Here is a 6,604-nt window from a genome sequence, read left to right on the forward strand (position 1 = left end):
TTATGTTGCCTTTTTTTATTGGAATCATCTTGTTGCCTGAAGCCCTAATAAAAGCTGATTTCCTGTCCCGATCCGCAGTCGTGTCAGAGGCGGGAGTGGCTCAGCGGATCGAGATAATGATGAAAAATGTCATCTTTTGATCTGAACATTCCACGCTTTTATTATATTAATACAGGGGCTCAATTAGTGTTGAGTAGCGCTGGATTTCGCATTCCTTCCATTCGAATCACGTTCGCAGGCCGGCGTGTGTTTGGACATGTTCGGAATGCTGCTTCAAAGAGCATTTCTCTGTGTGTGTGTGTGTGTGTGTGTTTATAACACTGTGAGTTATTGTCTTTATAGCCATCTATCTATCTTCTCTGTAGAGATGGTGAAGAATGGATGTTAGAATAGAGTTCTGATTTACTGAACAGGTTGTTTTCATGTTTGTAGTCATTCAGCAGACACTTAATATCCAGAGCAACTTACAAAATGCCTACCTCAAGTAACATGCTCAAAATCTCAATATTTTAGTTTTAGTATTGTTTAATTTAATTTTCTATTATTATAATAATTATTTTTATTTCATTTTATATTATTTCTTTATTGTTATTTTATTTTCATATTTGTATATATATTTTAAAATATTTAATTTAATTTAATTGTTTTTTAATTTAATTTTATATTGTTTTTTTTTTAAAAACAAATGTCCGTTTTGAATTTTGAAAATATTTTATTTCATTTAATTTTTTTTTAATTTAATTTTATATTGTTATTTTTATTTATTAAAAAAAAGTCCGTTTTGAATTTTGAAAATATTTTATTTCATTTAATTGTTTTTTAATTTAATTTTATATTGTTATTTTAATTATTTAAATGTTTTTTTTAAACAAATGTCCGTTTTGCATTTTGAAAAAATTTAATTTAATTTTTATTTTATTTAATTTTATATTGTTATTTTTATTAAAAAAAAACAACAAATTTTTCTGTTTTGAATTTTGAAAATATTTTATTTAATTTAATTGTTTTTTAATTAAATTTTATATTGTTATTTTTACCTCACATCTGGGGTGATGACTTTTTTTTTGGGGGGGGGGGGGGGGGGCTGAAACCAATACTGTGTATAAAATAGTTGCATTGTTTTGCACAATATTTACTCAAAATTCATAAAAAAGTGTCTTTATTGTCCATTGGCAAAGCAGTCATTACATGTTTGGCATTGACACAAAGGATGCACAAACACTTTTGTATCTAGCGAAGCAGACACAGTTGTGCAGATGATCTGAAGAGGACTGGACTGAATGAATATTGACGGTTACATCAGTCCATCAAACACTCTTCATGGCGGTGCATGTAAGCCTGAGATGGTTGCAGATTTATTTATTACTTTGCAGAAGCGAATGAATGGCAGATTGTGTATGATGTGAGTCTCCACGCTGGCTTTCTTCCCCTGTGTTTGCAGACTGTTAACTATTACCAAGCCATGTGTATTTTGGCCGAATCCCAAACTGTTCCACACACACAAGCGAATATCAAAAGGCTTTCATTACGGCCTGGAGAAGCTCCAAAACATGCTGCTATTATTCTGCATTTCCATCTTCCTTATTCACCCAGTTTCATATTGATGCTTATTTACATCTAATATTGTCAGATTAGATGTATATTAGATGCTCTCTCTGGTTATTAATGGAGAGCTGATCAAAGAGAGAGACGCTGCCAGCACAAGTTTGTGTCTGTCTGTTTACTTGCCTTAATATATCTGACATTAACTTCGTTCCCTGAGCACTGAGCTTACAGTACACTTGCTTAGTGGTGGTTTTTTTTTCCATTTCTTTTTTTTTCTTTTACATTTTTCTTTTTTTTATCTTTTTTTTTATATATTTTTTTTTTTTACATTTCATGTAATTTGTATGTAATTTTAGTGATTTTTCTTTAAAGAATTGTATTCTACTTTATTCATATATTTTTTTCTATTCTTTAGATTTTTTATTTAAAAAAAAATAAATAATAATAAACAAAAAATACAATAAAATATTAAAATATATTAAATATCAAAAGTAAACCAAATGACAAAAATATATAAATATAAACAAAATATAAATTTATAACATCTTATATATTAAATATAAATAACTATAAACTACTTTTTTTTCAATTTTATATTTTTATATTTATATTTGTATTTTTTTATATTAAAATGCAGTGTTATACTTGATTTTAGTAAAAAAAATTTTTTATCATATTTCATTTTTTGTTTAATTTGAGCTTTTTTATTCTTTTAGATTAAATAAAAATTTTATTTCATTACTTTTTATTTTATTTGACCTTTTTATATTTTTTGCATTATATATATCTCCAGAACTCATGCGTTTGTGCTCTTGGTCAGAGATCAGTCTGGAGTTATGTTAGGAAAGCGCTCTCGGGAACAGTAGACACACATTTGGCTGTAGTGTTGGTGAGCTTGTAGTTGTGTCTTTGAACACTGATTTAACGCATCAATCAGTCCGTCACAAAGAACCTCCGGGGAAAACCCTTCCTGGAATCGCCCTCGATCTGCTCTCCGCTGCCTTCTGCCTCCTGATTGGCTGCTTCCAGCCATCCAGTCACCTTCGGAGCTTCTAATTGGCCGATGCCGGGGCTTTATCTCTTTGATCGGTCTCAATTTCCTGTTGCTATTGCAAACGGGGGAAAGAGATGATGAGCCTATCGCTGTAATCTGTGACCTGGAGAAATCATTTGCTGTGAATGTGAAATGAGCTCAAACAGACGCATGTGTCGCCGCAGGCTAGAGGAACAGTTTTACAGTTAGACGTTTGAGCTGCTGTAAGTGATGCAGAAACACAAACTGATCAAATGCACACCTTGAATGGACTACTGAGTGAACATATAAGAAACTACTATGAATATTTATTTATTTCATATTTTTATTCATTCATTTAAATTTTATTATTTGTACATGTGCATTTATTTTTGTTCAGTAAAACAACATCTATTTGTAAATATTCATGTAAAAATATTTTAATAATATTACATTGAAATATATTTTTTATTTTTGTATTATTATATTTATTTAAATATAAGCACATTTTGTATGTAAATATAAATAAATATGTAAATGTAAAAAATTAAATATTAAAATAATATAAATACATTTAAATAAATTATTTATTTAAATCTAATTAAATATTCACATTTTTTCTGTTAAATATAAACAAATATGCATATATGTAATGTATATATGTATATGCATGCATTTAAACAAATATAAGTAAATATATTCATATTTATTTTATTGATATAGAAGTATAATATTTTTTTTGTCTTAATAATAGTTTATTTAAATTAAATTAAATTAATGCATTTAGCAGACGCTTTTATCCAAAGTGACTTGCATTGCATTCAGGCTAACAATTTTCTCCTGACACGTGTTCCCTGGGATTCGAACCCCCAACCTAGCGCTTGCTAACGATTGAAATGTTTAATCATTTATTTAAATAGAAATTAAGAATATGCATGTTATCATATTAATAAATATATGCATTTATTAAATATAAATATAGTTCGATATAACTTAGATGAAGGTGTTTTTGCACTCATAGGTGTAACACTGTAGCATCTCATTGACCTTGGCATTCACTGCTGTGTTTGAATGTGGATCTGCTCTATAATGTGTCTGAAGTGCCAGCTGCGACGGCTCTTTGTTACACGCTGGTAAACGGATACCGTGTCGCAGAACGCTTTGAGGAGACATTGTTTAACCATCTGCCTTTTGTCCTGCGCAGAGCTGCTGCTTTCATACGGGATGATTGCAGTGCCAGCAAACATGCTATTTTTAATCCGTTCCTGTAAACTAATCTTGTTTTCCAGGATTTCATGTTGACTTTTATTACCCTACTTCACTTTACTTTGAAATATGTCTAGTTTTAAGGATGCATAGAATTATTCATTGTAGAACGAGACAAATATTATTTTATTATAATCTAATAAACGTTTGTGTAGTGTATTAAAAATTAGAATATTTTTTTTTTTAGGTCTGCACAATATATGAAAATAATAATAATAATAATATTGAAAAAAAAAAGAAAAGTTTGAAAACTGACCTTTTGTATTTTTGAGCGCAACCCATATTTTAAAGACTAATCATTTGGAGGGAAAATTGTTAAAAATTAAACCATAAAGTACTTTTTTTTTAATGCATTTTCATAGGACACATTTCTATTGTTCATGAGTATAAAATATTTTAGTGATTTATTGTCAAATAAAAAATTCAAATAATTCAATTTCATTGTAAAATAACAAATTGAGTACTCAATTTTTAAATTAAGTATTTATTATAATTTTTTTTTTTCAAATGTTTCTTCTTTTTAAAACATATAGCTATTATTCTGGAGGTTTCTGGCAAATTGCGTTTATTTTCTTCATCAAGATTGCGTTATTGCGGTATTTTTCAGCCCTTATAATTAAGTATTATAGTTTTTCTGGTAGCACTTTATTTTACAGTCATGCTATTCAAGTTCATACCATGTACTTATTATATTAATTACAATAACTATGTAATAACTAGGTAGTAACCCTGAACCTAGCCGACCAGTTGGTGAATGCTGACCAGGCCCGGGGTCAGAGGTCACTCTCAGAACCGAACAATCATTGACGGGCCCGAGCACGCTGCATAGAGTTTGCAAAGTGGGAAAATCAAAGGTGATTGTAATATAGGCCTCTTTGGGAGAAAATTACGAGCTGGTAAAATAAATAGACGGAGAGTGAGGCTGGCACACCCTTCGACGGGTGTTGAGTTTCAGGAGCTGTCTTTGAAAGACGGCACAGGTAACTAGAAACGCACGGAAAGATTTCTGGATGCGGTTGGCGGTTAACGCCTCGCTATTGTGTTTGTGTGCATGCATGTGCGTTTGTGTGCCACATGCATTAAGCATTTGACTTGTTTGTCCAGCCAGAGATGCATTAATATCAGTATGAATATCACAGGGGCTTTGTGTGCAAATGCATTACATGGTTTTCCTCGTCACACAGGCTCCTTTTTCCATGCTGCCATTCTGGCAATCCAAAGTTGAAATGCAATCTATATTTTATACGTCAAATGCAAACCAATTAAAGTCGACAATATTTTTGCATGTTGCAAATCTTTTTATATTTGTGCAATAAACGTTTTTGGAGGCATGTTGGCATCCAATGCGAAATCTGAGTCGAGAAGCGCTGATTTACACGTTCTTTAGTGATGTTTTTGAGCTTGTCTGACGCTCACGTCTCTGTTGATTTGTGTTGGGTTTGATGTGCTGCCAGCGTGTTTATCATGTACACCGTGCTTTGAGCGTTTGACCTGTATTTTGATCAAGGCAATGTTCCGCTCTGGCCTTATTTTCATATCCTTCCCCCACACGCTTTTATCTGCATTGTGGCCACGCACCGGTATCATATAGGAAAACTTTGAACTGTATTGTTCATTGTTGAGATGGGATCTGAAGTGCTAATCTAATGTAAATAGAAATGGAGCAAGCCCTTCATTTACAGTGGCTATTCTAAGCCTGTGCTCCCTCCTTCACCGATGGAAATGTGTGAACTTTGACCTTGAACAAGATATTCAACCATAGCAGTGCTAACCTCTTTACAGATGGTCTTTTCCACATAGACTCATGTTTGACATTTATACACAATCAAAATCGGTCTTCTGTGAAAATATCGAAACCTTGTTAAACGATACATTTACTTGATACAAAATGGTACAAGATTTATTTTTGAATTATTTACTATATGCTTAGCTTTAGCAAACTGCGTTTTCTTCTGGATTTAATCATGGAGTGAATGTAAATGAGTGAAAGATGCTTAAAACAGCCTAGTATTACAAATTTAGCTTCTGGTGGTAAATTGACTTGATCTTTTTATTTACCGTGTTTTAAGGCAATACGCTACACAGTCAAAAACCTTTTTTTTTCGTGCATTGGTCAGGTTTGAGATATTGGTCTATTTTGCTGCTTCTTTCAGACTTGTGGAAGGAAAACATCCAAAATGCACATTTATACAAAAACTAGTTTATCTATTTGTGTCTGTAGATTTCAATTGCAATGCATATTTTTTTCTCAAAGGCCGTTTTCTCTAAATGAGTTTGTTTCTCCACTTCAGCAGCACTCACATACACCAAAACTTAGTTTTGTTCCTCTCCATGTTCTGAAGGTTTTTACTGAGGGGTTTGTTGATGTCATTCGCTTTATACATGTATATGAAAAATAACGTTTTTCTGCCTGTCGATAGTATTTTCGGATTTATGGAGTGATGTAATAAGATATCCAGAATCGAAATGAAACAAGAGTTTTAAACCCGGCTTCATCCAATTTTCTAGAACGTTTATGCAAATGAGCGCATATTTAATGAGATAATGCCACATTTGTGTATTTCCGTATTTACTAAGCTATTTTAATTAAATACAATAAATATGGTGGAATCTATTAGATGATAAGATATTAATAAGTTTAGCTTGTTATTGAGCAACAACAAAAAGTATTTTTTTGCAATTCTGTGAATTTGCCAGACTGAATGCAAATGCAAATCAAAACGAAATGTCGTGCATCATGCATCAGTTGAAATATCCCGATAACTATCCTACTTCAGTTTC

The sequence above is a fragment of the Carassius gibelio genome, chromosome A15 (assembly GCF_023724105.1).
Source record: "Carassius gibelio isolate Cgi1373 ecotype wild population from Czech Republic chromosome A15, carGib1.2-hapl.c, whole genome shotgun sequence".
Lineage (NCBI taxonomy): Eukaryota > Metazoa > Chordata > Actinopteri > Cypriniformes > Cyprinidae > Carassius > Carassius gibelio.